The sequence below is a fragment of the Falco punctatus genome, assembly GCF_963210335.1.
Source record: "Falco punctatus genome assembly, contig: scaffold_71, whole genome shotgun sequence".
NCBI classification, from domain to species: Eukaryota; Metazoa; Chordata; class Aves; order Falconiformes; family Falconidae; genus Falco; species Falco punctatus.
In genome coordinates this window covers 189,482-211,355 of record NW_027660257.1, presented here as the reverse complement: position 1 = coordinate 211,355, position 21,874 = coordinate 189,482, and the positions used below count along the sequence as shown (strand labels likewise).

Genomic DNA, 21,874 nt, shown 5'->3' with positions numbered 1-21,874 from the left:
ACCCCCTCACGCCTCATCATAACTGCTATCAATGCCGGTTATGGCAGATGCCAACACCGAATTTCTGTTCTGCTGCTCCACCAGCCAAGAGCTCTCCCCTCTCACTAAGAGCTGGCAGCAGAGAGCGGTGAGGAAACTTGAGCACAGGTCACGTCTGAGTTTATCACAGTGACTGACAACACAACGTGAATGTCAAGATGTTCTGTCCCTGCTTCCTCTGTGGAGAGACACTAGAAAGTAGCAAAAGCTGAACTTCTCTTTGACCACTCCGGTGCAGGCTGGAGAAATTTCGTTACACCTTTTTCCTCTGCAGGGGATCAAAACCTGTGGGATTTCCCAGCGTTTCACGGCCACCAGAAGCTCACCTGCTACCTTCTGCCCAAACCACAAGGAGGATTGCTCTAAAATACAGGGAAAGTCTGGGAACTGATCTTAACACAATTGTGGAGAAGGACATACACACATGCTGGCCTTTTGCCTGGCCTCCAGGACAGGCTGAAGGCGCAGCGGTGAACAGAGCTGAAAGGAGCAGAGCGCTCTGGAGAGCTGTACGGTTAGGGAAAGGGGTAGAAAGCGATGTCAAGAAGGGAAACGATAAAACAAAGACATATATTAGATGACAAGGTTTATTAAATTTCAAACAGAATATCTGGAATTAAATACAGTATATTAACTTCACAAATATGTATTCATATAAAAAGGAACAGCGTCACAGCAACATTCATTGCTTTCCTCACTGCCTGTTAACTCAAGTCCTTGAATTAGTGGGTAAAACCCCCAAATTTTTCCAGTCTTAATTGATCTTGGGACAACCATTCTTCCTTTCCCAGAACTGGGACTTTGTTCTATCATCTTCTGATCACTACTGACTTCTGTGGACAGGAAATGACAATGTAGATCTTCAGTAACAGGTAACTCCCTGAAAGAAGTAAACCTGCTTCTTTTATTGACACAAATGTCCCAGAACACTGGCTACCATCTGGGCTACAGCCACCACATCATCAGCTGCTAGCAGCAACAAAAAGATTGGCTGTCCTATCATACAAGGTTTGGAAAGTACTGAGGAGACTGGAAGTTAATATTTTAACATTCATTTTTCCCGCACATGAAGTGTTTCAGGTACAGCACAGCTGCTGATGTAGTAACTGGGAATGTCTACAGCTGCAGCGACCTTTAATACGAACCCCAAGATGAATACCGTGAGGGGCCATGGGCACAAACTGAAACACAGAGGGTTGGGGCTGAACATCAGGAAATGCTTCTTTCCGATCAGGGTGACTGGGCACTGGCACAGGCTGCCCACGGAGGCTCCATCCTGGGAGATGCTCAAAAGCCAGCATGGTCCTGGGCAACCAGCTCTGGGTGGTCTTCCCTGAGCAGGGGAGCTAGAACGGATGACCTCCAGAGGTCCCTTCCAACCTCATCCGCTCTGTGGTTCTGTGATCCAAAACAAACATACCAAACCCACCACATAACTCTCTTGGCACTGCTACACACTCACAGTAATGTTAAACCTAAGGCGCATAAGGTGACAGCAACGTAAAGTGCCCTGTCCTCCAGCATGACCACTGGTAAAGATTTCACTTTATCGGCAGAAACAGTCACGGCATCTGGACTGAAGCAGCAGGCTCAAATCACATCAAACGATGTCCTAAGCATTAAAGTAACACTGGAAACATGAACAACACATAGGGTGAAAGGATTAAGCAGAACAAAGGGAATGCTTTCGTTAAAACACAGAACATCAGTGGAGAAAAAATAAAGCTTCTACGTTGATAAGAAACATTCTGACAATTCTGTCACGCTCAAGAATCAAGGTGAGTCATTCTGCTAGTCAGAAAAAAACAGGTGTGCTTCTTATGGTGAGTGCAAAATAAAACACCTATGCATCAATAAACCAACAGGCAAGTGCAATGTGCTTGACATCCATTTAATAGAATTCACATTCGGACTGCAATAAACACATTTGCACATCTGAACTGTGGGATGAGAAACTATAGACGCGCTATGTAAACAAAATCCTTTCCGGAGCTTTTTTCCCAGCATTTTGTTCAAATCAGGTAATTTTTGGTTAAAACATCGCGGTACTCCTGTACTGCCCTGCAAAGGGGATCCTGGTCAACGTGGATACTTTTTGAAGATCCATCGGAAAATACCATGGGAGAAGCTCCAGCAGATCCAGCTTCAAGTTCAGCAGTGGCTAGGGAGAAGAGAAACAAGATTCCGGTGTTGCTTTTACACTAGACAGGGCCAAATCAGTCACTATGAAAACATCATGGATAACTGGAGAGACTATAATCCAGAAAGAGATTTAAAAACTTCCAAGGGATCGTAACAATCAAAGGGCTACGCACAAAGGAAGAAACAATCTTTTTCCACATTTGCTTACCAGTCAACAGTATTTCTAAAGCCAGTGAAAGAAATTCTATAGGCTACACAGCGAACGTCTTCAGGGAATCCACAAATGACTCCGGCTTACACCAGTGCTAAACTAAGCCCCCCTGCAGATCTCTCGAACCTCCAGTATCTGTTTTCCTTGAATGTTCAAAGCAGTGATTTATTGGAACTCTACTCCTAAAAACCAGCTTCTGCCTTCTCTGTGACAAACTTAAAAAGAATCCGCCGGTGAAAACGCAAACACCTTTGCAGTGCAGTCAGGCCAGGACAAGTCTCCTAGCCTGGCACTTTCTTTGAGGGGCGTCTTTGTAACTCACCCTGGCAAAACCCTCTTTCCTCCACAAAAACACATACTCAATGACAGCAAGCCCACCTTTCCTGTTCTTCTCCAGCCACGTTTTTCAGACAAGGTCCTGAAACCAAACGCACTCTATGACACCTAGCAGATGCACAGTCAGGTTCAAAATGCACACGGATGAAATGCAACGGCTTTGTGTCCATTCGGACACATGGAACGAGCTGTGAAGCTACAGCTGAACACTCTCTGTATTACTAAAAGCATGCAGGAACAGAAGGAAATTCTCGCAGGGGCTACCTGCTTTGAAATAGCACCAGTCACTGCAAAGCAAAGCAGTGACTCTGGAGGAACGACTACCCTGAAACAGGTGGAATTCCTCTTTCGACACCTGGCCTCATATTATAGAGCATGTTTCATGCTATGTGTTAAAAGCATTCAACTCATCTTATGTTTGCCTAAGTGCTATGAAATGATCTTTTCCCAAAGAAAGGGTATCTTTCATATCACTGATTACATTTTTCTTGCTTATTCAAAAAAGACTGCAACATATAAGCTACAAATACAAGCAATGAATAAGAAATGGCAAAAAACCAAGGTCCAACAGCAGAGAAGTGCACGGTATGATTTAGTGTGGAATGCAACTGATGCACATGGAAGAAGCAGTGATGGCTGAAGTCTATAAACGTCTTCTCTCGGGGCTTCTTTTACATTTGACGTTTGTGCTCAAGGATTCACTCTAGAAAAACGTGACTTCAGCTTACGCCAAGTGCACCCGTGTAGAGGAAGTGGGTTAGTTTTCTCTGCACTTGTCTTTTTCAGGCAACTGCATAACATTCTACACAATCTTTTGGTAAGCAGGAAATTTTCACATTCAAGTCTAAACTGGAAAGCTAGCAGAAAAACCTCCCTGTGCTTAGCACAGGAACTTCACAGCTTTCAAGCCATTATGTTCAAGAGTCAGGAACACTCCTCTTTTTCCTTAAAAATGCCCCTAACATAGTGACACATTACCTTGTTTAAGTTCTTTAGCGATTTTTTCATCTAGTTCCTGCCGTACCTAGAATTATACAGAAAATACAGTTAATATTTTAACAGTTACATTTTTCTAATATTAAACTTCTAAAACATTCTTAAAAACCACACATAATGAGAGAAAACCTAAAAATATAATTCCAAATAGACACATCTTGGTTTGGGGTTTGATTTCTACTGAAGAGAAACTTTTGGTCAGTCGGGCTGCAGCTGCCTCATTGCTCAGCAACGTTAACAAAACAATTTGTAACTCACCAGCTGGATTATTACTGGGCATTTAACAAAATACACAGGAAGAAAGCAAGAAAGCCTAGCGCAGTTATTGCAGTGAAGGTATGGCTGAAGTTTATCATCAAACACACGAACAGAATGTCAGCTACATGCCGAGATAGGTACAAATGCCACCCACAGGGACAAATCAGCCAGTTGAGGCTGGCTTCTGCAACTTCACAGAGAGAAGAGCTGCACTAGCAGCTGCTGCAGGATTGACATACACCATTTGTATAGAAAAAAGCGTGTGCCAATATTCTTCTTTTCTCCACCTTAAGATGGGAAATTGAAAGAGCTCCTACAGATGATGCCAAAACTTCTTTATTGTTATTGCAAATACCACGACACGCATTTATAAAAACATAAAAGCACACACAATTTTTTCTTGCAAACTGTGTACTAAGAAAAGATAACCACAGCTACAGCTTCTACGCAGCGAGTGCTGTGGGGTTTATTATGTAGCTGGAATCAGCCTGGATCACTACAAAGAAGCACTTATGCCTCTTCTCCCCTAGAAAGTGGGTATTGTTACCAATTAAGTTATTCTCACTTATGATTCTGCCTTCAGAAGCCTTCACAAGAAGGAATCACATCTCTTAATTTAAGAGTCACAGTGCAAGCGCTATATGCTGCTGTTTACATTTGATGATACCTGCTACTCCTACATTTTTTCCATCAAATTTGTGACACGCAGAAGTGAATTTCAAAACACGTATCATACAGCTTCCAGGGCTACGATGGCCATGAAGATGCTGCAGGGCTTGGACCTCATGAGCTATATGGAGAGGCTGAGAGCTGCAACTGTTTCTTTACTGGAGAACAGGAAAGCTCAGCGGGACCTTATGTATGTGTATAAATACCTGGTGGGGGGAGTACAGAAGATGGAGCCAGACTCTTCTCAGCAGTGCCAAGCAAAAGAACAAGAGGAATAGGCACAAATCCAGATAGAGGAAATTTTAACACAAGGATTTTTACAATTATTATTTTTAAAAAAATTGTAAGCATGGACAGACACTGGAACAGGTTGCCAGAAAAGGTTGTGGAGTGTCCATCCTTGGAGATGTATAACACCTGGCTGACAGAACAGTGACAAAACCTGCTGTGGCTGACCCTGCTTTGAGCAGGGGTGACGTTGGACTAGATCATCTCTAGAGGCCCCTTCCCCTCACTCATTCTGCGACTCTCTTGATTTTAGTACTGAATTCCTGGGGGAAGGAGCATTTATTTTATGAAATGAGCAGACCCACCTAGCAGCATAACAACAACAAGAAGAACGGAAACACTGCACAGGGTACTCAACAGGACAGAGAGAGCAAGAGCCTCAGGAAGGAAACCACTCTGCTTACCCTCACAAGAGGAGCAGTAACAGGCAGTAACTGCAAGGGTCAAAGGAGCGGGGCTGTAAACCAGCGAAGCGGAGGGAAGGGCTCTCTCTCCAGGAACACAGGGATAGCTGGGACCACATTCACTAGATCCTGCAGGAGAAGCACCACTCTGTGATACTTCATTGAAATACTCTGTGCCAACAGAGCTGCATGAACAATGGAAAAGGACCCCCCAAATCTCTAATTGTTTTCAAGCAGGTACAAGCAGAAGCAAAATTCTGGGGAGAAAGGACCCCCTAACTCCTGAGACGAGACACAGGTAACAGAAAAAAGCAGGAAAACTAATGCCTAGACCAAAATACGGCCCAAACCCAGGACCAAGCCCAAGCAAAGACGTAGTAGTTAGTGGTGTTAGAAGAAACCACTTTCCCTGGTTTCCTGAGTCTTCACAATGACTAGAAGGTCCACAGGACCCTCTGCAACATGTACAAATCAATCAAGAGAAGAAAAAGGTCTTGTTTTCCTCTTCTTCATTCCATCAATGTCTTTGTGATTCTCATCCATGTCTGAGGGAAGAGAAATAGGTGGAAGTAAAGCCAACACACTGATTTCTGAAAAAGGAATAATGAAGAGCCAGGCAAAATACACCTCCGAGGACCTTAACTTGCCTCCACTTTTCTCCTTCCCCCCAAACCCCTGGGAAAGGCATCACAGCTGAGTGTCCCAAACCTCCTGAGCAGGCACTTCTCACCTCACTGCACATCTCTTCAGGTGGTAACACACCAGGTGTTCACTTGCAGCAGGCACCTTCTCAACAGTTCTTTTTTCAGAAAGTGGTGTTGACTTACTACTTATCCACACAGGCTGCTTTAGCACAGAGTAAGCTGGATCCTGTAAGACTCCGTGAGATGATGCTCCGAGTCTGGAGTACCAGTACTGTTCTGAAGTTGAGATCCTAGACACAACTGCTGCGACCACCAAGAACTTTTTGTATATCAGAAGTGGCAAGGAGGGTAAACCAGCCTACTCCTAAAGCTCAAAGTTCCATCATAACAGATTAAATCCATAGACTATCATCTCACAGATGGTTAACTACCACAGAAGCCATTGCATTACATCTCACAGATGGTTAACTACCACAGAAGCCATTGCATTACATCTCACAGATGGTTAACTACCACAGAAGCCATTGCATTACATCTCACAGATGGTTAACTACCACAGAAGCCATTGCATTACAAATACATAAAGCAGAGAAGTCCCCTGCAGCAGTCATTCTTTCACTTGGACAAACTAAAGTTCAAAATATGCGCAGTGTTAGGAAAATGTGAATACAATCAGTAAGTTTTAATCAAAACCTAACAGCATAAACAGACAACATTTCCAGTATAAAATACCATCCCAACATTAAACAATGCTGGCTGCAAACCTTGCCATGTATCTGGCTGCAGAGAAGAGAGACGGACAGATTTTTGATGAAGGAGCTGAAAAAGAAAGAAAAACAGCCTGAAGTTCACAGGTCTTCAGTGAGAAACAAGAACGTGGCCTACATGTAAATGAAGCAAGTAAAAAAGCTAACAACAAAGACTGCTACAAGAGTGCAGAAAGCCAAATCAGAAATGGAACAGAAATTGGAAGATGAAGTAGGAAGCAGACATTTCCCTTCCCACATTAAACTGGTTTCATTTATCCACTGATTCACCCTGGTTGCAGAGTTCACTGTTCTTGTCTGTCAAGACACCCATGTTCATTTTCACCAGCCTTTGGCACAGCTGTTAGGATTTAAGCTTGACATTTGTTAAACCTAACAACAGGACTCCAGTCCCAAAACCTCCTTGCAGCACTTGCAGGAGACATTCCTTGCCTTAGTCTATGGACTAAGGGAGCAGGTCTGAAATACTGAATTGCTAGTTGCTACGGTCACTGTCTAATTACATGCACAGAATTTGTCAAGTACTTGTAATTTATTCCACATTACTGAAGCTCTAATACAAATAAAAAACACCAAAAAAACCCCAAAGACATTGCATGTGATTGGGATTCTACTGGTTAATAAGCTTGTGCCAATATGAACTTTTTTTGTATTTTTAAAGATCCTTTTGCACTTCAAGGTTATTCATTTCTGTAGCGTATATATTTGATAAAGGGGAAGGGGCTATACTGTAATGGAACACATTTCTTTATGCTTTTTTAAGAATAACACGCTCATTTTTTGCTGAACTTGTGATATGACCATCTTCAACATGTACGGCTCTATGTGTAATCACTGATAGTCATGCTTAATGTTTAGGAAAACGGTGCAATCTTTCAAGCCTTTAAACACCAAATTCCTTAGTTAAGTCTAAAGGAGAAACTGTGTCCACTTGCTAGTGAAGCACTCCTTCCTCTTGTCAGCATCATTTACCAGGGTTTTTTCCAACAGCTGCAGGACCAATGAATACCATCATTTTGAATAACAGCAGTGTGAACTATTTTCACCTCTTTGCCCCTGAAGCTATTTCAAAGCTTCTGCACAAACGAAATTCACACAAACATCTCCCTCTTCAGAATGGCTGGCATGTTCCCTACTTCCAATAGCCCTTCTCACCTTGAGGAAGCTACCACAAGGAACACCAAATCTGCAGAGAGCTTTGACTAAAAAAAGAAGCCTCAAAGGACTGCCTGAGGCACACTGCAATTTCAGCTTCTTAACTCCCTGTCATTTAGAGCTTCAGTGGCAGAAACATGTGTCATCTCCAGCCAAGGCAGCACTGCGCATCCTGAATTTAAAGGCAAGGCAAATTCTGTAGAAGGGAACCAGGTTAGTGGGAAAACAAAACTGAGGCATAACTGAAGTAAACAGTGAAGTGAAGAAAGGGCTGTGTCAGAGAAATTCTTCTGTTTTGAAACAGTCTGCTGAACAGACAGAATACCAGGCAGCACAACCAGCAAAGCATTTCAAAACAGACTAAAACTATAATCTCTGGTTTCTTCCCTCATGCTCCAACTTGCCTCCTGAATGGCACGGGACTCCTGCGGAAATGACAGCACAGACTGTGCATCTGGTGATTTTGCATTTGGAAACTGATTGAGATTTGCCACCCGTTATTGTATGCAGAGGGATACATGCAGTTTTTCCCTTTTGTTACTTCCTGACTTCAAAGTCTTACGTTCCAATTCAATCCTCTTTTCTCAGATGCATGTTATGCACATGACATACTGCACCCGACTGAGAACAATTAAGCCCGCAGTTCTAAGTGAAATACTCACCTAGTCCTCTAGCAACTACTGCACCTCTGAGAACTCAGTTCCTTTCTTCTGAAGGACTCCAGAGAAGACCAGGTTTTAAGACTTCCCTGAATACACTGAACGTCAGGTGACTTGAGGCTACAGGCAGTGCCACTACAATTAGTCTCAGTTGTTCCCTAACTGGTGATTACAGGAAGAAACATCATAAAGAGATGTGCAGCTGGATTTAGTAACAGGGAGGTTATTCTTTTTTTCCTGTTTCTTCTTCAAAAAAAGAAACCACAACTGTTAAACCCTTTTCTTTTAAACTAGGACAGCTTTTTTCCTAGAAGGGGGATGGTTTCCTCCTTTGCCTTTTTCTTCTTGTAACATCTCGCTCCCATCTCTCTCTCTTTTTCCCCTGCCCTCACGTGCTCCCTGCTCCCTGTCCCTCTTGTTCCCTTGTCCTGGCTTTCTCCTTACTTCAGTTTTGTAGTGGATCCCTGAATTTCGCCTCCTTTCTGCTGCTTGCGTGCAGAATATTCCCTGCAGGTGGTACAGTACTAATTGCCTCCCATGTTCTTTATGCAGCGTTACGTCCACCCCTCTGACACAAAAAACACATTCGCAACGATACAGAAAAGTTCATCTCTTAACTGCCGCTGCTACGCACTACCTACACACCGCTTTGTCCATTTTTGTTTTGTTGTTTGGTTTGTTTTTTTCTTTTTCTTAAGCCAGGCACAGTATGCAGACACGTTATTTAAATGGATTCTTTCCAGTGTAGGTGGGACCACCGAACCGAGATAGACTTAAAAGTGAGCGAATGCTTCTCACATTCATTCAACAACAGAATATGCGAGGGACAGACACCGACTGAACAGGCAAGCTTGCCCATGCCTCAGTCCTATGCTAGGTGGGAAACGGATTACAACGACTGACATCTGGTTTCCAACTCTCATGATATCACATTTACGTGATATTACGTCTGTGAGGGATGTGCTATCATGCTGACTGCTAATTACAGGGCATACTTTGACCAGAGGTATGCAGAGGTTGCAGCTTTTTACCAAATTAGAAAGCTCTGTAGACTTCCTGAGGAGCAGTTACATATAACACCACATAGCAGGACCCACAAAATCAAATGCCTCCTATGCACAGCATACGTCCCGCACTCAAGTGAGAAGTTACGTGTCCTGTTCATACCATCCTAGTTTTGAAGCATCCCTTTGTTGGTATTGTACTAAAACAAGTTCCGGTGAAGAAACTGCTAGCATGAACATCAGTGAAGGAGGAAAAGGTGTCTCAAAGAAAGATGTCTGATGGGATTTTGCACTCATCATAAAGTTCACTGTTTTAAAAAAGGTCATCCACAGAATGGCTTGGGTTGGAAGGGACCTTAAAGATCATCCAGTTCCAACCCCCCTGCCATGGGCAGGGACACCTTCCACTAGACCGGGTTGCTCCAAGCGCCACCCAGCCTGGCCTTGAGCACTGCCAGGGATGGGGCATCAGCACTAAATTTTACTGAAGAGCTTCTCTGGCAGCTTCCTATGCCACAGTATTCTTCATCACAGTTTCTCTTGCAAAAGAATGTTGTTACGCAGTCTGTCATTTAGATCTCAGTATTTTTTGGTCTTTGAGCACTTCTGGAAATTTGTATAACCCTGATGACCAAAAGTCTTCGTTTCTACCACCTAGTTGTGTACTGTTTTGATGAGCAATTTGGTTTAGCATATCAGAGCATATGGTTTGGAACTAGAAATGGATTCTAACTTTAGACTGAAAAGCACAACCTTGCTTACAGATACTCTTCAACACTAGTTGAGAACAGTATTTAAAAACGCTTACCTTAGCCACATAGGCTTCAACTCTGTTTCTTGATGGTAACGTATTCACGGTCGGGGTTAGGAAGCTTCCTGCTAGATTTAGACTTCTATTCAGTGCCGGACTGTTGCTAATATGTCCCAGTTCAGTTGAATACAGAACTGGACCACTGACAGCGCTGCTTGCAGTTAAAGGTTTGCTTCTATGGCACTCCTGAAGGAGCTTATTGTTGGCTTCTGCTAGTCTCTCATTAGCTCTGAAACATTCAGAAGCATACAAAGAATTATCTTTGGTAATAAGACTTCCGCAAAGTTACCCTCCAGGTCTTTGATTATTATCTGACTTCTGAAAGTGGAAGGGATTAAGAGAGTCCAAAAAAATCTCCATAACTGGATCTGGGTTTTTTTTGGAGAGCCTATTTCTAAGTAGTCACTCTACCTGCAAGAAGCAGCAAGAGTTAACCAATACTTTGGGCTTCTCAGCATTAAGGCCTCAAAGCAGTCTGTGCACACCGTGTGTTTACATAGCTCTTCCTGAAAGGTACATCACCTGCATAAGAACTCTGGGCTACCCTTCCTTTCCCAAAGAAAGCTGAAACCTATGACATGCGACTAAAATGGAAGCCAAAAGATTTTTGTTGTTCTTCTTCATAGCATCAAATGCCGTTCTCTGAAGGGCCTATCCTTATTCAAGCAGTAAAGGACATGACATTATCTTTTCTGCCATACTTAGAGTAAGAAGAGGAGATTAGAGACTGGCAAAAAGGCTGCCTGGTAAAACAAACTCAACTTCAAAAATATCCTATTAACGCCCATGATCGGTGCTGTTACTGCTGGAACACTGAAGAGAAATGAAGATAGTTCCAAAGAACAGGGGGGACCCTTAAGGTACTTTCATCACAAATATGCTATCTTATGCATAATGCTGACCAGATGTAGAAAAGGTATTTAATGAAGAAAACTGCTTGAGGAAAAAGTAGTATCTTATTATCACCCCAAAAGAGCAGGGACTTACCTTTCCAGTTTTTTTGCTAGGCATCTTCCATTTTTAACTTCCTCCAGGTACAGGTCTTTGTACTTTTCCGCTTCTGCCTGTGCGGATTCTTTTTGAAAAATACTGTCTCGTTGGGTATTTTTTATCCTGTCCAATTCACGTTCGAGGTCTCCAATTCTGTGTTCTAGCTGGTTTGTCAGCAAAGCATGACGACTGGCTCTGATTTGTTCTAATCTGTCCTGGGAGGCTGCCTGCATCTGAAGTAGATACACACTTTCAACCACCGCAAAGAAAAAGAGAACTCTCCTCGCCAGTCAATTGCGTGTGCCCAGTTTCAAGGGCCCAGCTCTATTCAGCGAGGCAACTGTGCCTCCTCACTGCCATCAGCGACCAGGGCACAACCCTGGAACTACCACACCAAATGATTCTTTTCATTCAGAAAGAACCCCCATCTTAGCACTATTACTCATCAAAGCTACTGATGGAAGAACACTATCTCTGTAGGACAGGGCATAGCATTCCTCAAAGAAATCATGGAGATGCCGCACCCCCAGCCCCCACCCTGCAGCTTTGGTGACTTCTTTTCTGAGCGTTGCCCCTTGTGCAATGACTACGGAAGATGTGTATGGCTGGCTGTGACAACTCTTAAGTTGCAATACCCATTCAAGGATAAACAATGACAACAAGACCTAAACAATGAGAACAAGACCAGTGGGCAGTGATACCCCTCCAAGAACTGCAAAATGAAAACCTACCTCGGGCAAGTTTTTGATTCAGGGCCTGCAGGCACACTGCACGCACATGAAAGCATCTTGCCCAACCATATTCCCTTCTCCCACTGCCCTTCAGGAAAAACAGAAGTACAGCGTAACACATGGAATCAGGCACCACCACCACCCCTAAAAATGACAACCAAAACAGAAGTCTATAACAGACACACATAAGAAATTAACTTACCTGCAAAAACAGATTGACTTCTTGCAGTTTTTGCCTTATTTCTTGTGCAGCTCGTTCTTCCACCTCTCTTTTGTATTGTTCTATTTGGCTGCGATCCACCGTGTTAGTCTCCATATGGTGTTTGAGATTAGCCACCTCTTCTTTCAGCTGGCTTTTGCTCTTTTCCAGTTTTTCATGGCTCCCACGCATGGTGGACAACTCCTCTCGCAAATCATGATTTTCTGCTTCTAGCTGCATGCCTTTTTTAGACTCTATCTCCAGCTGCTGGGAAAGTTCATCAACCTGTAGACAGGAAAGGGGAAAAAAACAGGGAACTCAGAGGGATCTAAAATTAGTCAAATCTGTGAAAATTGGTAAAGGAGTTGGCCATCAACACTGTATTTATCATCTGCTGATTCAGTGTTAAAACAAAAGCGAAACCAGGCTCTTCTTTTAAAACAAGAACAGCTTTCACATCATTTCTGACAGCACTCCTCAGGTTCCCATCCTTCCTCAGTTCTGCAGTGGGTCACAGACCAAGAGGTACCAAACCAGCGGCATTACACCCGCAGGGCTAGGCTGAAAAGCACTAGGGCTATTCTTCTGCGAGATGTTCATACGATCATAGGAAATCAAACACACCCATACCCAGTTACATCACAGCCACATTCTGGTTTCATCAGAAAAAAGCCCCATGTATCATGCTTCAGAGGAACTGTCACATGCTGTCACACGGTCAAAGCTTCGTCACAGAACTGACAAGACAAGAAACGGATACCCTTTCCTTCCATTACGCTAATAGATCTGGAAATAGTGGTTCAGAACACCGCTTTTGCAGCAGTGGTGGCAGAAGACAGTCTCTTTAGGTCAAAGCTACGGTTTGTTTTCAAAAGATTTCCAGGAAATATCAGACTTCCCATAGGTCCCAATGGTCAACTACAGCTTCTATCCCCTTCTTTCCCCCTCCAGAAACATCCATCGTCTATACCTATTAACCATAAAACATGATATCCCATCATCTTTTGGTTTTAAAAAAGTGGGGGAAACCAGCAGAGTCAACACTTGAAAGTCTCTAAAATACGTAGAAACTTTACACTTATTTAAAATTGCTGAAACGTAATTCCATTCCCTGTCATTCAAAATAACTCTTCCAACAGGAACACAAATATGCTGCTAACCTGTGAACTAAAAATGAGCCACTCTCAAGGCAGTTGACTCATTCTACAATAGTATCTTCTAAAAAGGAGCATAACTTTGAAACACAGCTACTTTAGCAACAAATGAGCGGAGAAGCAGATAAAAGGTTCCATGCTACCAAACAGCCAGAGCAACCTCAAAAGCGTTTCTGGGTCTCCAAGACCAGGAAAGACGGACTGAGTCAGCTACTAGTAAGCAATAAGTTACTGCATTCATTTTTTCTGCATCACCTCACACTGCATCGTGCCCTGCGAAGCAAAGACACCATTCCGAAAAGCAAACCCCCACCTGCCTCCTGCTCAACTCGTGCCCGAGACAGGCTTCAGGGGGTGACCTTGGGCAAGGCCAACTGCACAGAGTTGTTCCGAGTGACGGTGGCGTTACTCCCCTCTCTTCCGAGAGGGAATGCATCCGTCGGAGCCCGACGATGCTGCCACGGCCTCAAGCTGCAGCCAGGCCTGTGCTGGGCCTTCACTGCTCTCAGCCCTGGCCCTCACCCATGGACGTGACGTCCCAGTAGGACTGCAGACCTGCCCATCCCTATGGACCGGCCTGGTGATCTGCACTCTTGGAGGACTCTGCTTACTGTCCCCAGAACTGTCCCCAGAACTCTTCTGCTCTTCTTGGTGAGGGCCTGTGGGGCTGATCCCTGGCCTGTGTGGTCACAGACCCTGCCAGCCTTGCTGTGGCTCTTGCTTTGCCCTTCCTCTGCAGGACAGCCTACCCCTGATGCGCCCTCGCAGATACTGCTGTGTACGTAACACTTCCATCTTTACCCCTAAGAGCTACATCAGTATTACAGTCGCCTACTACTGTGACCATAGAAGGAACATCAAAAACCAGCCAAATAATTTCAGAAATACAGCCAAGAAAACAAAAGTCAAAGTCAACAACATGAAAAGAAGTACGAAGAAAGAACAGAGGTTCCAAAAGAAAAACCACCACCACCAAAATAACCCAAACAAAGCAAAGCTCACCTTTGCTCTTAATCTGTCAGCTTCATTGACCATTTCAGAATACCCGTTCTTCATTTCTCCCTGCAAATTCAGCTGGGACAGTCCCCCTCTCGCCTCATACACCCTTAGTTCCTTCGTAGCTCTGCTCAGCAGCCTCTTCAACCTGCACAGCAAATTAGTCACAAAAACAATGAAGCAAAGAAACAAAACTGGACTTTTTCACATACTCTCATGTAAACAGCACAGACACGGCTTGCTTCATCTTTAACATGCTTGACACACCAGGAATTACCAGGAAAAACCAGTATTCCTGTGCCACATACGCTTGGAGAGTCCAGATTTCACCTGAAAAGAGGAATGAAAGACTCCCTTTTTGCCCGGAGAACTGCAGGGCAACCTGCATCTGCAGTTGTTTTGGCAGCTATTGAAAACTAGGGGCTGGTGTACAGAAGTACCTTGCAAGAACTAACACGAGGCTGGCATCTGCTCACAGTTAGGTACACCTATTTTTTACATTACAGTTCAATAAAACATGACTTCTACGCAGGGATACCTCTTCACCACGCTAAAAAGCCGTACCTCTTACAGTCTTTCTGCAGATCGAGGTTTCTTTTCATTTCTTGGTCCAGACGTAGTTCAACTGCGTGTTTCAACTCTACCAGCTTCTTCACCTCCTTTCTTTCACTCTCGCACTTTCAAAAGAGAAAAGAAAGATGTATCACACACACAGAGCACAGGAAAAATACCTACGTACCGTCTGTGCATCTGGCGCTCTCCACAGAGAAGCTGCCGGACGTCTCTATCCGTTAGCCACGTTCCACAGAATGCCACGGGACGGAATTCCTGAGGATATTCCATCCCTTCAGGTTTCACATCAAACAGACCAATACGTAACTACAGAAACAGATGCCCTCGCTGAAGCAAAGGCCATCCTCTTCTAGACAAAAAGGTGGAAAAGATGCTGGAGAACACTTTTGGCAGTGCCTCTGCTCACAGTAGGGATTACGTAGGAATGCACTTCATGGGCCAACACTGACCCATCTAAAGCTTTCATGGGATCTTCCACCAACCAGCAGGCAGGGGCTTGTGGAGGAATCTGATCTTTTGGAGTTCTTCAACATTTTATGAACTAAGTAAGAAGAATCACCTTTCTTGATCAAAGCTTAGACTTGGATACCTTTTTTCTGCTCTCTGCTTAGATCTGAGGACTAACATCCCGTTTGCCAAAACCTTCCGCAATTCCGAGAGAAACATAACAAACCAGAACAAATCAGTATTCTTTGGTCCCATGCACATAACATACCAGGTACACTGTAGAAACAAAATAATTTCAAGAATGGACAAACTTTAAATTGTTCTTTCTAAGCATATCCTTTACCTCTCTTTCTACTTTGTCAGTCTCGTATTCGAAGACTTGTTCCCTTAAATCAGTACACTTGGCATTTAAATCCTTGTTTTGCTCTTCTATGAGATAAATTTGCTTTTCCCTATCAGCTCTGAGTTTGTTCAGAGTATCATTAAACCGGTCCTGCACATCATTCACTACTTCTTCTTTCATGATCCTCTTGCTCTGTGTATCTTCCAGCTGCTGACGCAGTAAAGGGTTTTCACTCTGGAGCTGGGCCAATCGCTCCTGCAAGGACTCCTGTTTTATTACAAGTTCGCTTACTGGATCTTTCTCAAGTTGTTGAGCACGATCACATTCCTTTGCCTGACGCTGGGCTTGACTTAATTCTTTTTGTGCCATTTCTACAAGCAAAGTTTTTTCTCTGAGGGTTTGCTCCAACTGGTGAAGCTCATTTTCTAGCCTATTAGCTTTGCTTTCAGCTTTACACAGCTGCTGAGACAAGCTCTTGTTGGCTTCTTGTGTGTCGGAGAGGTCATGATGGAGCTTGTCTTGCAAGCGATGCCATTCATCACGTTCTCTGTGAAATCTTTGTTCAGCATCCTTTTCTGATGACCGATGACGTTCAAGTTCTTGAACAGCAGCATTCAGGCGGGAATGAAATGATTTGATTTCTGTCTCTAGTCTGTCTTTGCTTTCGTTTGTCTGCTCAAGTCTGGAAGTCAGCACTGCAGATTCTGTCTTTAGTAAGTCCAGCTGTGCATTGTACTGAAGAACCGTTTGTGTTAATGCTTCCTTGTTCAGTTTAAGTTCCTTTTTGAGAGCTTCATTTTTTTCTTTCAAGGTCTTATTTTCCTCTAAAGATTTTCCTTCTTCCTCCTGGTGCCTAAGTCTTACTTGATTGATTTCTAGCCTTAGCACAGCAATCTCATCTTGTAGTAACTGATTCTTGTACAACAGATCCTTTTCTCTCTCAGTGTTGGATTCCTGAATGACAGGGAACATGAATAAAGAGCCAATTGGGAAATGAATCTACAAAAAAAACTTCAGCAATAAACTGCATTTTAACATTTCTAATACTGAAGCATGACTTCAAGGATGAAGTTTCAGGCAATAAGCTACTCTGTGAACCCACGCACATGTACAATGTACGTACACAACGGAAGTGCAACATATCCTTAAAACCTAAATGAACATCCCAAATACACAATACCCCCTTAAACCTACAACCAAATAATAAAATTATTTAAAACATCTCAAGTGTAAAGCTTTTAAAATCAGTGCTTTCTTGTATGTGCATGCCTTTATAATATTGCCTTTAAGGTTGAATTAGTTGTGCTACAGATCTGGTAAAAACAAGGCTAGAAAGGGTATTTTCCTTCTCAAATGTCTTCTGAACACTTATCCTTTTGTGTTACTGGAAGTTAGCTATGAAACTCAATCACCCCCGGAATGCAATAGTCCTGTATATTCCCTCTTTATTATATGTTTAACTTTTTTCGACTTAAACACATTCACCCTACATTTATTGGGCAGCACAGCCAAGAACAAACAAGGCTTCAAAGCACTGCACATTCTCAGGAAATTCAGTAAACTCTTTTCAAGATCTCTTTGAATACAGTGTTTATGGTTGCTTTTTCTCCTCCAGTTACTCTAACTCCTACAGAGAGTTGAATTCATTGTTGATATTCGATCATAAAATTTCAGTATGTGGAGGTGGAAAAGAAAGGCATACTTGAAGTAAGTAAGTTCAATAAGGGAATAACTAAAAAAAAAAAAAAAAAAAAAAAGAAGTAATGGAAACACAAACACTGTCAAACAACTTTCTTCCTGGTCAACCTTGACATAGGTAGCTAGGTGTCTCATTGCTAGAAACCCTAAAAAGTGATAATAAAATGTCTGTGAAATGACAAATAACAGATAGGTTAAGAAACGGGGTAAATAGTGTGTTCTATTAGTTTCCGACTTGCACAAGTAATTCAGGTACATACAGGAGTGATGCTGCTTTCCAGAACTTTTAAAGACGTAAGAGAAAACAGGAAAGGTATTTACACAGTTAAGTTACACCGGTAAACAGTAAATAAACCATCAAGAAACACGGGAAGTTATATAAGATTTGTTATGACTTTAAAACAAATATGGTGAAATCTGAATTATTCGAAAAAAAATATCTGCTTACCTCTGAATTTTTTCCTATAGATCTTCTTGTCTCTTCTTCTAGTTCCATTTGTCTCCCAAGGTGGTTGTTCAAAATTCCTTCTTGAAGGGCTCTGGCCCTCTTTTCCTGAGAGCGCTGTGTCTGTGTTTCATCACGTTCCTCTTCAACCTACAGTAATACAACTGCTTGCATCTCGAGAAAAATCAGAGCTAGCAATACATCTTCCCACTCTCCCCAGAATACCTGAAAAGATTTTTGATTCCCCACAGCTATGATAATCCACCTATAAAGAATAAATTTTAATTTTCTTCTGAAAATTTAAGAAGAAGAAATACAGGATGTTTTGTAGTAATTTCGAAAAAAGTCAGGCTTTGCCTGAAATACAAATGAAACCTAAATTCTGAAAAAGAAAAAAAGGATTAATAAACTGCAAAGCCAAAAAAGCCCAACAAAACAAAACAACAACAGACCAATTGTGAACCAACTGTTCTCTACTGCCCTCAAAATTTGGCAATAGTTATCCAATGCCTCTTCCATGAACAAAGCACCTCCTTCTCTAGGCATACTGGAATACAAGTGAAAAGAAGCAGAAAAGAAAGTGTTTAATTCATTATTTAATATACCTGTTTCAAGAGCTTTCTCAGTGTTCTTATCTCCATTTCTAAATTCCTTGAGTGTAACTCAAGTTTCTGTTTCTCCTCCCTTTCTTTACAATATTGATCTTCTTTCCTTTGCAGTTTTTCTCTCATTTTCTCACAGAGCACTTCTACTCTGAGTCTCTTTGCTTCTTCTTGTTTCAAAGAACACCTGGGATGTAACAGAGTATTTGAGAAACAAAAGCACTGATACAAAAGTAGATGTTCCACATGATGAACTTGCAGAGACAACTCAAACCATAAAAAAACTTAAATGTTTCCAGATTCCATATTTTTACTGTACTTCTCAACTTTTTAAAGAATTCTAACTTCATTCCATTGTCCACGGTATCAGTTGTACAAAATACGGAAATAAACCATTGATTGATTTACCAGTTTTTTGTAAGGTTACACAGGGAAATGCACACTAGTGTGTACACTTCTGTCATAAAAAAATAAATCCTCTTCATATTAAAGCCATTATGTTGAAAAAGGAGTTTGTAGTCTCATCGGATCAAAGCATCATAAACTCTTACTATGGTTAATATACATTTTCTTAGTATACTGAGCCTACATATTACGGATTCAGTGACCAGAAGTAATACTGGTGAATCAGCACGCCACTTATCTATGGCAACAATTTTTCAGCAAGCCTTCTGTAAGGCTGCCCACAGACAGAACAAGCAGTTTCTGTTTACTCGAGAAGGATGTCAGTGTTCAAAACCAGATTCAGAAATGCATGGGGTTTAAGCTGAATACGATTAAAACCAGGTTTAAAACCTCAGTGGATCTACCTCTGGGAGAAACTACAGCAATTTCATTTTGAAGCTGACTTACAAGGAAAGCCTTATGGAAGGTCAGCTTCTTTACCAACTGAAACAATCAGCAATGAGCACTGACATGGTAAAAAACGGTCCATGGTGTGCCCATGGTACCCAAACAAGAAAGCTGCTTTGTGTTTGATCATTATTTTGACTATTTTTTCCCATATATTCACAACAGTGAACAAGAAAAAAAAAATCAAGTGTCAACGTAAGGGAAGAACTGCCAATTGAAAGCCTGCTTTAGAAATTCTGCAAGACAAGAATCAACCACCACTAAAATTACTTGAAAGACTGACAGAAACATTTGCATTTGAATGGCGTATATTGCAAGGAGAAAGCTTTACATGTAGTTTCTAGTGTAATTTCGCAAAAAGTGTAACTTTTGAAAGTATAAATTTAACGCTGCTTGGAGAATTCACTTAGAATGAAAATACTACTTCTTTATACTTGACAGATGTTTGAGGATTTTGAACACCTGCTGAAGTCAAACCCAGGCCAAGCTGGGACCGGCCTCGTCTTCCTCGTACCCCCCTCCCCCGCGCTGGGAGGCCCAACTCCCCCAGGCCCAGCTCCCGCAGCCTCCCCTCACAGGGCTGGTGCTCCTGCCCCCGGGCCAGCCCGGCATCTCCCTGCCGACCTCACACGGACTGGGCAAGATCTCCTGGGCTGGGCGGCCAAACACCGGGCCCCGGGCTCGAGACACAGCTCAGCAAGCCCTGCGGAGGGGTGGGCACTCACTGCCCCCAGGGCCCTGGCACTGCTGCCCTCCATACAGCCCAGGCCGCTGCGGGCCGCCCCAGCTGCCAGCTCACGGTGGCTCCTGCTGAGCTCGCTCTCTGCCTGGGCCGCTCCCCAGCCACGCCGTCCCACCGGGGATCACCACAAGGAGATCTCCCCTCCCAGGCCAGGGCTCTGCAGTTGTCCTTGCTGAACTGCCTACGGTGCCTGCTGGCCACCCCTGTCTGACGTGATGTCAACAGCGATGAGAAACCTCACGCCTCCGGGTCTAGCTCAGGAGTGTGGGGAAAGGGGCAATCCCAAACTTGACCTTTCCAACAAACAAACAGGTAAGCAAACAAATGCTCTAAGCTCTGGTTTGACTTGCACTGGGTGGAGTTACCAGAAACCCTAGTATTATAGGCCAACTGAAGCTGCAAGGACAAAAATGGAAAAAAAAACCCACCACCCAAACATCTCTCAAATCTCTCTTATAAATCTGATTTCCCCATACACACTCTCTTGCTCTTTTCTTGCTAGAAAACAAAGTTAGAACAACATCCAGAAGACTGTACATGGAGCTGGTATCCAGATGTTTTTCCCCTCTCCCATTATCTACTTCATAGCATAACTGGCCCACGGGATTCAAAAAACCCAAACCCAAAAGACTGGAAACTTCTCATCCTGTTGCCTGCACCATCAGTGTCTTTCGGAACAAAACCACTGACAAGATAATACATTATCAGACCACAATTTACATACTTAAGGCTTTGGATATCCCTTTTCCATTCTGCTTCTTGGTGAGCCAATACAGATTTCAAATCTTGAGTCTTCTCCGCTCTGAACTGTGACTCCTCCCTTTCATCTCCCAATTTCCTTACTTCTCTTGAGAGCGCTTTATACTGATTTTTCTGACGTTCTATTCTCTGTTCATATTCAAGAAGCATGTTTTGCATTTTCAACAAAGTAGCAGAACCTGTTTTGAGACAGAAAAGACACAAAGCTGCACAAATACTGCCCAATGCTGTTCAATGCTTTGCTGCATTAGGTGCAGGTGGCAGGTCTCGGTAGCGGGAAGGTCCCTGTGAGAAGGAGCCAGGGGTCGTCCTGTGCTGGACATGGACGGTTTCGATGGACCCACCGCAGGGCACAGCTGAGCCTCTCAGCCGTGCTGGCAGCTCCTCAGGAAAAACAAACGTAGGAAAGGGCGAAACCACCACACGGGCAGAGAAGGGGAAAAGCATGTGAAAACCAGCCCCGCAAACGAACACCCAGGTCAGCGAAGGAGGAGGGAGAGGTGCTGCTCCAGGTGCCAGAGCAGAGATTCCCCTGCAGCCCCTGAGAGAACCATGCTGGAGCAGATACCCACAGCGCAGTGCTGCGCAGGACCCCGTGCCAGAGCAGGCGGATCCTTCCCGAAGGACCTGCGACCCATGGAGGGCCCAGGCTGGAGGAGATTTTCCCCAAAGGACTGCAGCCTGGGGGAGGACTCACACTGGAGCAGGGAAAAGGGACGAGGAAGGAGCAGCAGAGAGAAACTGCTACGTCCCGACTGCAGACCGCAGCCTCCCCGTGCTGCCTGGGGAGGTGGCCGGGAAGGAGCGCAGCAGAGCTTGAGCAGGGGGGGTGCCGACGTGTCCTTCTCAGGTTTTGGGTCTTTGTTTCTCACTATCCAAATGTATTTTAATCGGTGGAGTCTGTTTGGCCAGTGACAGTCACTGGGAAGTGACAGCCCTGCCTTCACACTGACCCACAAG

At 43.5% G+C, this 21,874-nt stretch overlaps 1 pseudogene across 1 annotated transcript in view; it reads right to left on the bottom strand.

The window, feature by feature from the left end:
* Positions 1–643: 643 nt before the first annotated feature.
* LOC308057334 (ankyrin repeat domain-containing protein 26-like) overlaps positions 644–21,874 on the bottom strand; it is a 29,303-nt pseudogene continuing 8,072 nt past the window's right edge. Inside the window, exons 5-14 of the transcript in view lie at positions 20,880–21,093; positions 18,565–18,748; positions 17,963–18,109; positions 15,817–16,770; positions 15,011–15,130; positions 12,307–12,612; positions 11,371–11,606; positions 10,381–10,612; positions 3,707–3,752; positions 644–2,200 (exon numbers count right to left, since the gene is read on the bottom strand). The product of the transcript in view is annotated as an ankyrin repeat domain-containing protein 26-like (transcript). The remainder of the gene's footprint in view (positions 2,201–3,706; positions 3,753–10,380; positions 10,613–11,370; positions 11,607–12,306; positions 12,613–15,010; positions 15,131–15,816; positions 16,771–17,962; positions 18,110–18,564; positions 18,749–20,879; positions 21,094–21,874) is intronic.